We start from the raw sequence: 11,156 nt of genomic DNA on the forward strand, positions 1-11,156 counted from the left end.
AAGTTACAGAAATTGCAGAGCCTTAACAGCATAATGCAAGTCCCTTTCTATTTCATTGACTGCGCATTGGCAAATCATTGTTTAGAAAACAACAACATTTATAATGGCATAGCATTACTACCATTAATAATGACTATTAATCAATGGATCTTACAAATGTGGGGGTAAATTATTCATCAGTACTTGAATGTGTTGTTGAAATTAATTATAACACAATGACAATGCAAAATAATACTATTTCAATAAAGAACACCCTCCACCCTCCCCCATTACACACACACACACACACACACACACACACACACATGCACACGCCACACCGCACACACACACACAATATTGTGGCATGTGTTCACGGTCTGTTTCTTGTGTCTTACCAGGACATGAACCCCTAGGGGTGTGCTACGGATGCAGTACTCATAATTGTTTATTTAAAACTCTGCCAAAAATATTATCCTTTTAAAAAATATTTAAAGGAGAACAGACCATTTTAAAACATTCTGGATTATTAAAAGCTGTATATGGTTACAATTAGATCACTATCTATAACTGAACCTTGTCTAAAAGTCAGTGACCATGTTCCTTTGATGGAAGTCTGTCTTCCGGTCTGTAGCACAGCCAGCTCAACAAGTCTAAGGCAAAAAGTCAAGGAGGGAGATTAGATTATAAGGAATACTCAGAGTAACCCTGCTTTTCTGTATGAATTTTGATCATCTGAGCAACTGACATTCTCAGTTTTAAGCATTTAATTTCCTACAATCTGTTACTTATTCTGTTGCCCTCTGAAATCTAAACAATTGTTTCCATGGCAGAATGAGTTTCCATGGCAGTGTTACAATAAGAGGAAATGCTCATCCCTGGTGTTTGTCGATCTGCATAATCACAATTAAGATTATAAAGCAAGAGAATTTCAAATGTGGTGTATCAGGACCAACACAAACGCAATATCATTCTCCTTATCTGAGCAATTCTCACAGTGTAGGTACACTGTGGGACTGCTATTAGGAACTTGCTATTAGACCATTTTAGTATCTTTTTTAATGCCAGAGCACCTGCAATTAGAAGAGTAAAGATGAACTGAACTGCAGCCAGATTTCCTAAGTATATAACTAGGCCTGACCTCTGTGTAAAATCCTCTAACCCTTTATCTGCAGATGAGATCCTGCACTTCCTGGATTGTATTAATAGGCATGTTAAAACATTTTTCCCCCATTGTTGCTCCTGTCAAACTTAGGACACCATGGGAAAATGGTAGAGTTTGTGAGCTGAATCGAAATTATAGAAAAGCAGAACACAGGTGGAGAGCTACAAAGCTGAAAGTACATTACACGATTTTAAAACTGTGTCTCGTGAGCTATAACAAAGCCATTAGTTTGGCCAGATGGCCGGTTCTAAAATGATTACAGTGTAGATTAAAGTAACGTATGGGTTGTTTTTTCCCACTATTGACAGACTAATAAATCCACCTACATCTTCCTCTCCGCGTGGTAGTGGTCTTTTACCCTCTACAAAACATTTTTTACATATTTTCAAGAGAAATATAGCAGTTATGGATAGGGATGTCAGCTTGACCTTTACTCTGTGTAAATCAGTGCAGCGTGCCTCTCATAGAATTGAAATAGAGAACCTATTTTAAATGAAAGTTTCCCATTGATCTCACTCTCAACCAATTGTTTTTTTTTTAGAACATTTTTGTACTCTAGTTATATCTTATAATTCCCTTCTAGGATTCAACAAATTTCACAACTACATTCCTCAGAAGTTCCCAGTCAGGTCTTTGTACATGCAATATTATAGTGCAGACTTCTTGTCTTTTTGGACACTACTTTTGATACAGTGGACCACAAACTCTTATTAAAATACTTAAAAAATGGAGTCATACTAACTGGATTATAATTTTTTTTTTAGAGTTGTATCTAAAAGGGTGCTCAGTTAACATAAAAAGTAGATCGTATCTAGCACTGTATCCAGCCTGGTCTTGAATTTCCCCAGAGTTTCTGGCTCCTCAATTACGGTTATAACCAAATGCCTGTCTGATAAAAATAAAAATAAAAAATAGGGTAAAAGACTGTCTGGAGCACAGATTTTCAGCTATTTATTGATAATGGACTGCAAACAGACTAGCACACATCAGACAGCTGTTTTGTCTTCATCAGAGTCAGACAATGGGAACTGAACGGAGACAATGGGAACTGTTAAATATCCAGTAATATCAGCTGTGCACGTCCCAGGTAGATTGCAAAAATATTTTTCACGTAGCCAAACCACGAGATGAAAACCATGAGCATCACACAATATACGCCAACAGAAAAATAGAAACACTATTTGTAGAAGTTGAATAGATACATAAAACACATCTCCTTCCTGATTAAAAAATGGATGTCAGAAAAGTTCCGTCAACTGAATGAAAACAAAACAGAGGCTCTTCTAGTGTCCAACGAGGCAAAGAGAAATGTGCCAGATCTCGAAAATGACCAACTAAGTAAGGTCACACATTTTGGAGAAATCTTTGATCCAGAGATAAGTATAAAATTGCATGTCAAAAACAATAGTCTTCTTCAATCATCTTAAAAATACAGCATTTCTTTTAAAATCACCTCCAGATGCAGAGAAAAAGACCATGCTTAAATATAATCTAGACTGGACTTCTGGAATTCCCTGTCCTGTGAGCAACTGCAGCTCACACAAAACACAGCATCCAGGGCAGTGGTGAGGACAAAAATGTGTGATCATAACCTAACATAATGACCAGAACAGGTAATTCAACCAAGCAATGATCGCTGTTACCACACTAAAGTCAAACTAAAGATGAAATTATCTCAGCTAACACATCCCTGCATTTTAAAAAAGATTTTCAATTCTCCCATTTTCAAACCCGCTATCACCCCAAAGTTGATTCTGGCCATTGCAGACAAGACATGATGTTTGTATTTAGCTAAACATTGTTAGGGGTGATAATAGCCACTGCTAACACCAGTGGATTTCAGTCTCTCTCTAACCTGCATGGAAGGAAGTACAATGACACCATAATCATGCATACTCACAAATACATCAATTCATTTTCGCTTTTATTTTTATCAGACATCTCAAGTCTTCTGAAGGTCTGGGAGGCTCGGCATGAGCTCCCTGATGAGAAATATTAGCTCTAGTACTGTGCAGTGGGAACCAGCTATCATGGCCCACAAGCTGATGTATCAAACTGAATTTAGTTAGCTGCTGTAATTTTACCGAATGCTAGTCAGCCACTTGTTTAATGTTTAGGCACTAAAGCTGACCTCTCGCGAGCCCAGCTCACCACTGTAGTAGCCAATCCATACACGTCTCTTGTTGCCCTCCTTCTATTGGATCATAGAACATAGTCCCCTGCTGGGTCTAATCAACTGTACGTCGCTTTGGATAAAAGCTTCAGCTAAATAACTGCAAAGCAATACATCTGAGTTCAGTGTATTGGCCACATGCTTTTCATCTACAAAAGAAAGACCTAGAAAACCTGTATTGTAGTGTACTTATATTACTTATGCAGTGCACATATTGCCACTTGCACTGTGTAGGGTGGATTCTGGAGAAGCTAAAATAAAGACCTCTGCTCTGATGTGCTATTTGTGTCCTGACCATCTGTGATTGAGACTCATGGTTGAGCCTTGAGGCAAACTGCACACACTCGCAGGATGAGGGTATGACAAAGCTGGGATTTCAGAGTCCAAGAACAGTGTTGAAGGGGTATGATCTGATTAGGAAGGACAGCACCAATCGGAATGAGGCAGCCCTTTATGTGAAAGAAAATCTTTCAGACATTTCAGGAACATTTCAGGAATTTACCGTCTCATTGCTGATATATCACATTGAGGATATATGGAGGAGAATATTGGGGGACTATGAAGAGGGTCTCCAAGAGTAAACTGACCAAAAACACAGGTTATACAGGAATCTACAGGCAATTTAATTTCTATTTCATGGCATATAAAATGTTGGCGTACATTTTGGGACTTAAAGCATTTTTTTAAATGTAAAACTCAAGCCATTTTATTATTATTCTATATATTTATTTCATTTTTTAATTTGTATTGTTCCACATATACAAGCTGTCATACAAAGAAAATAAACACACAAGCAATTACATGTACCACAATTGCCTAACCTTCTGTACAGTATAAACTTCAAACATTTCTTGGCCTAGTTATATCTAACTTAAGGCATTTTCAGGCATAGCTAACAAGGTTTTTGCAAGGAAGTTCATGCCAAACAAACGTCCTGGACCTCTTTAAGGAAGCGACAGAGCGATCTGAGTTGAACCAGTCTTGTGATATTATATATTTGGACTTCCAAAAAAAACTGATAAAGGACCACATGACAGACTCATTGTCAGTATGAGTCATTATCCGGTTATGAGTGGGTTCAGAACTGCCCCTGGGGAAGAGCACAAAGGATAACAGTAATGGGGATCTTATCAGAGCAAGGCACTGTGGGAAGTGGAGTCTCCAAATGATTTGCGCTGGGATGTCTAGTTTTCCTTGTTTATGTAAATCATTTTGATATGGACATTTGCATAAAAGTAGTTAAACCTGCAGGTGACAGACAGGGTTTTTGCAACCAGTTCAGAATTAATTATCAGAATAAGTAGAAAATATAGTTGCAAGCAGCAATTGACGGGGTCCAAGCAGCACAGCAGCAGTTAGCAAGTACAGAGACTTTGATGGAGCAGTAGTACATACAGAATTCTGGCAGACATAAATTAGCTTTAGAATATACATTATTTTTGGCTCAGCCAAGGAATCTGCAGAAAAAAATAATTTTGATTCTAGACCAAACAGTTCAGCAGTTATAGGCTAAAATTACTGTGGCTGCATTACAGCGCCACCATAGGGCTGACAGGTGTCGTTGTGATACTCTGAGTAATAGTGGAGTAACTAAACTGACCTGCCGAGTTTTGAGGCTCTACATGTTACAGTTTTTGCTGCCCAATCAGTTTTAGCAAAGAAAAATATTTTTTAAATGTATGTTCTTTTCTGGGAGTTGTATAGTTGGGTTCTAACAAATCTCATAAATAAGAGAAATCAATTAAAATTTGTTCACATTTTCAGAATGTCAATAAAACATTGCCTAAACATTTATTATGGGTTAGTCAGTGAATGGTGTGTGTGCCCTGCGATGGACTGGCGACCTGTACAGGGTGTATTCCTGCCTTTCGCCCAATTTATGCTGGGATAGGCTCCAGCCCCCCTGCGACCCTGTTCAGGATAAGCGGGTTAAGATAATGGATGGATGGATGGATGGATAGTTTCAATTTCCCATTTCACCTGTAGCTAAAGTTTAAACATGCTATGCTACTGTATAAGTATGAAGTACTGACAACTGAATATTGAAGTTTTATTGCTGTAAATAATATAATAAAACCAGGGAAGATCATTGCAATGCCAATGATCCCATTCACAGCACTATAATAACTTGGTATGGACAATTGCTCAAACAAAAGGAAAAAATGGTAATGGAAAATTCCATCATTAATTTACAGCAGTGGTATGACTTAAACCAAATTGAACTAGGCAATTGCCTTTAGAGGGGAAAAACCATTCAGTTACCACTTGCACACGTTGCAGGTGATTTTCTTAATTATTTTGTGGTATGACCCACATATTTGCACTGTATCTCCAAGCTAACTAATGACATAGCCTATCCTCCAGACCAAAAAAAATGATACGGTTTGTTGTGTATCACTCATTGATATTGAACTCAATCTGAAGATGTTACATTACCTTGGGAGGAGATATGCACTTAATGCATGTAACTTGCATAAACACTACTGGCACGAATCGAAAACACTGTGCAGTTCTCTAAAAAAAGAAAAATCTTCTGTTGTTGTTTCTTGGACGCACTTCCATCTGTAAACTGGATTAGAAACCATTAACAATCTGTGATCATAATTTTAAAATAAAGTATACAAGTCAATAAATAGTTGTCCTTATTTGCACAAATATGTTTTCTGTAGATAAACCCTGGACAAAGAAATACAGGTTCAAACTGATTATAACAGGATGGATAAGACTGCTCAATGATGTTGGTATAAACAAATACATAATGGTTGGTGTAATGATTACTGCCAAAATACAAATTGTAGTAAAATATTATATTCATCATCAAACATTATTTATAAAAGCAGTCTATTATAATTAAGTCTGCATATCCAAACTCAATATAAGTCTTTATTAGTATCAAACAACCGTAATGGATCTTTGTCAGGTCAAAATAAAAGTAACCATTTCCCCACCCATATACACTACATATAATATAGTAATCAGTCAACTGGTGTAGATCACCTGATTTCTGATGTCAATCCCAGGTCTATGACATCACCTATGGAGATAAACTAGTATATATGTTGAGTTGAGTGTGCAGGCCCAATTTCATTATAAATTCTGTCTATCCATAATTTTTTTTGCCAGTAATGTCGCTATCATTTTAATTACAATCACTTAAATTAAATTAAATGATTGTTCAAATTGCGTTTATTGTCATTCTTCTCATTACCAACGGGTGTAACAAATATAGTACCCCAAGGACCGCAGTACACTATAAGAACAGCCATAAACACTTAAAAACAGAAAAAAATGTATGAATTAAAATAATAAAAAAGAAAAACAATGAACAATGCACACTTTTCCTGCTTGAGGGATTTATATCAAAGACAAATTGGGCAGCGTAGGATCCAGGAAACCCGTCAATTGTTTTTTTTTTATATAGGCCGATCATGTATGCATTGCATGATAAAGCCCTAAAATTAGCAATAGGCCATAGACTGGCCTGCGACTTGTGCACTAGACCTAGGATGAGCAGATGGGTGGCATAGGGTGCATAAGCAGACTACTCTGAGCGGAAAATTGCAATCAGCTGCACCAAAATCTCATGACTTGACTGACATACCCCGAGCAGCGGCTCTCCTCCAGCTTCGGCACGTGGAGAGCTGTAAAATTACCGATGTCAAAATCTGTGTCAGAATCCATGACAAAAATACCACTCTGCCAGTGTGACAGCCCGCAGCACACCAGGGGCCGGCCAGAAGATGTGGTACCTCATCAAATGCTTTTTGGATGTGATAAGCCTTGCTACAATCAAAGCATGTTTGTCAGGCATTAGTATCTGCAGACCAAGCATGGGCGACATGGCTCAGTCAGTAAGAGCAGTTGTCGGCAGTCGGAGGGTTGCCGGTTCGATCCCCCACCCGGGCTGTGTCGAAGTGTCCCTGAGCAAGACACCTAACCCCCAAATGCTCCTGACGAGCTGGTTGGTGCCTTGCATGGCAGCCAGTCGCCGTTGGTGTGTGAGTGTGTGTATGAATGGGTGAATGAGAAGCATCAATTGTACAGTGCTTTGGATAAAGGCGCTATATAAATGCTAACCATTTACCATTTACCAAGCATAAGGAGACAAAGAGAGAATCTCTGTGAGGTTTTGAAATTCCTAATTAACAGGGGGATAGGGGATTAATAAAGTGTTTAAAACATTTTTAAACACTTTGAAGGGTCCTACATAAGTGCTTTATAACTCATCCATAAACAGTACATAGCACATTCGACATTGCCAACATTGATCACATACGATAAGTTGTCCAGTGGCCATGAGTTGCTTTTACCACAGAACACTAGGATTACCTGCACTACACCTGAGTTTGGTTCATTCATCTCTTCAGTTCAATAATATACATTTATTGTGTCCTGGTGCTTGATGGCATGATGCCACGAAAGCTTCATTCACCAATGAAATGAGTCAATTTTTATGTACTGTGTGTACCTATAATATATCCAGAGGGAAAGATTGATTTCCTTCTGAAACTCCTAGCACCCTCAGCAAGTTTGGTGCCGTTCTTTCTTCCTACAAACTCCGTTCCAGGAAACTAGCAGTTGCCACAGATGTTTTGCCTCTATATTGCAGCTGGAGACACTTAGTGGCCATCTTAACTGTGTAGCATATTAAATCTGACAATTATGCCTTCATGTCTGGATGGGTCCTTGTGAGTATTTGACCCTTAAGATTTGTGCGTGATTGTGCCAGTCAGGCCTCCTTGAAAACGTGCCTTCCTTCACACATACTGAATGTGCAGATCTTTGCTTGGTCTCTTTGCTCAAACCTAGTCATGATAAGAACACTCAACCTGTAGGTGGACAGCACAGATGTGGTTAGAAAGCCATCTGAATGGCTCTTCACTGGGGATTGCATTTGCAGCTCCTGTGTACAATGTGGTCTTGCACTCTCTGACAGACAGAGAACTGCCACCACACCAAGTTTCTGCTGCATGTTTTTCTCACTGAATGGTTTCAGATCTTTAGACAACATGCAAGACCAAGGGACCAAGACCATCTGATTAAACACAAAATACATTAAAAAATAGATATTGTTTCATTCATTTAATGAAAAAGGTGATCAAACATCCCGGTCACCCCTGTGAAAAAGTAATTGCCCCCTTAAATTTAAACATTGGTTTCACCACGTTTAGCAGCAAAATGTATTACCAAATACTTCCTATAATTTGATATCAGTCATTTACATCACTGTGGAGGAATTTTAACCCACTCTTCTGGTTCAATAAAGACACATTGATAAGACTACTCTTTTCAGGTTCTGCCACAGAATCTCTATTCAAGTCAAGTCAGGGCTCTGACTAGACCACTCCAAAACTTTAATTTCAGTTAATTAGATGTGAACTTGCTTTTATGGATTATTGTCTTCAATAAAATTACGCTTCAGCTTCAGTTCACGGAAAGATGAACAACTTTTGTTGTTGCTGACAATGATGTACAGATATGTACTTTTCATTAGTTAATTAGTAGTATTAGTATTTGTTTTTTATATGTATAGTTTAACTGGTTTAAGGCTCAATATAGGCTCAATGTATAATTAGTTAACCATCAACAAATAGCTTAACTGGTTTATATTAACAGGGATACATAAATGGACATTATGTTGGAGTCAAAATTAATTAATTAATTTACCAATACATATCATTCGAGTGTGCACCATTGGAGCGAATGTAATAAGACATATAGTTTTTTTTTTTTTTGCTAGCTAGCTAGCTAATCCAATTTGTGTACCCTGTTGAAGTGACAATTATTCACTTATTTGCCAATGGTTAACTAATATTCAATGTTGTGGTTAAAACCTCTGGTTTTACATTTGTTGAAAATGTGTATGGATATGAATAGTTAACACTTTGCGATAGGGTACTCTCATTGGATTAACAACTAATCGATTATTATTTGTAAATGATTAACAGACAATAGTTAACCATTGGCAACTATATGTAAAGGTACCACTTCACAATGGGTACACAAGGATTGCCTCTCAATAAATTATCATTGGTTAATTATTCAAAAACTCTAGTTTCACATTGATTTATCATTGGTAAACATCTGAATAGTTGCCACTTCACAATATGGTACACAACCTAGATTAGTAATGATAAAGTAACATTAGTGAATACTGAAGAAGCTCTGCTTTCCCATTAATTAATAAATAGTAAATGTTATAATACCCTCTTGGGAAATGTACTGGACACCAGCATCGGTCAAACCTTACACAAGACACGCCAGATTGAAATGGTAGGAAGGACAAAGGAAGTACCTAATGTGTTAAGTACAACATTATTATTAACTATTGTTGTACTTAACACTTAATTTATGTTAAGTACAACAATACTTAATGTAAGATCATTACATTAGGGTATTTCTTAACTAGTTACAAACAAATAATTAATTTAGCTCATGTATTGTTAGTTTATAACTTATTAAAGGAGCACTGTCAGTCTAGCAGTTTCCTAAATATGGGGCAAAACTTCACGTCCAGTGATGCTTGAATCTCCAGCTTGTGCGTCCCAGAAGGTAAGGGGTGCTCAAACTGCACGCTTGAATGCAGAGACTGGTTTATGGGCGGCCACCCATCCAGGCGATCACATGAATACGGTAACCTCAGCATACACATATCACGGAACATAACTTGGCTAGCCTGATCGCCTGGATGGGTGGCCATCAAACTGAAACAAGCGTGACAGTGGTAACTGTAAAATGACGCAAATTAATTTATCCTCAGAATTTAGCTGATAACTATAGAACCATAAGTTAGTCCCAGTTAAATTACTGATAACTACACAATCAGTTTATTGTCATTTTAACTTACTTACTCGAACTATGGATAGTCAAACCCTTGACTTTTTAATTGTAAATCATTATTTAATTTTGACAATAACATAATGTTATTCAGGTATCCCTACTGAAACAAAAATAAGTTAGGCTATTTATTAGTGGTTAACTAATTTTATGTTTTTCTTTATTTTATTTTACAGTACAGTAATCATATAACTAAGACATATCTACTAACTAATGAAAAGTTAATCTGAAATGTTATTATTATATTTATACGTCATTATTTTACATTAACAACACCAGTAGTTGATGTCAATTCTTATTGAAATAATAACAGCTAATGCGTTTATTCATGGTTAAATAATTATATGTTAGCTTATGTTTTGATAATATATAAAAATTATGGAATTAATACATTAATGTGTAATACATTAGCTGAGTAATGAAATTAGTGTATTTGTACATCAATTCATGTTAACAACTACATTAGTGAATGTTAAATTCAGGTGACCTTATTATAGTGTTACCACAACCTGTATCTAATAAACTGTACAATCTATAGCTGATAGAGTGGGCTCCAGAATTATTGGCATCCTTATTAAAAAATAAAAATAAAAAAGGCTGCATATAATAAACAAACAAAAAAAAATCTATATACTATGTTCAAACATATGGGACAACTATATACTTTTATTCCAAAATATTTACTATCATGCCTCAATGTTGTTTTTTTAAGTAAAGCCAATTATTGCCAATAAAATATAATAAAAGTGAAATTGCCTATACAAGTTTACTTAATTTAGTTAATCTCAGTCTAAAGGAAATATTGTGTCATTCCGTCACTTCTTGTTTCACTGGAGTTAAAAAATTAGGTAACACGAACGCAAAATCCCTTTGTCATCCATCAGCATGGGAAAATCCAATTCTGAAGAGAAACGGACCATTACAAGTCTGGAAATGGGAACAAAAAAAATACAGTTATCACTATAAGGGCAATCGTAAAAAAAATGTTAAATATATGCAATG

This window comes from Conger conger, chromosome 13 (genome assembly GCF_963514075.1).
Source record: "Conger conger chromosome 13, fConCon1.1, whole genome shotgun sequence".
In the NCBI taxonomy this organism is placed as follows: domain Eukaryota; kingdom Metazoa; phylum Chordata; class Actinopteri; order Anguilliformes; family Congridae; genus Conger; species Conger conger.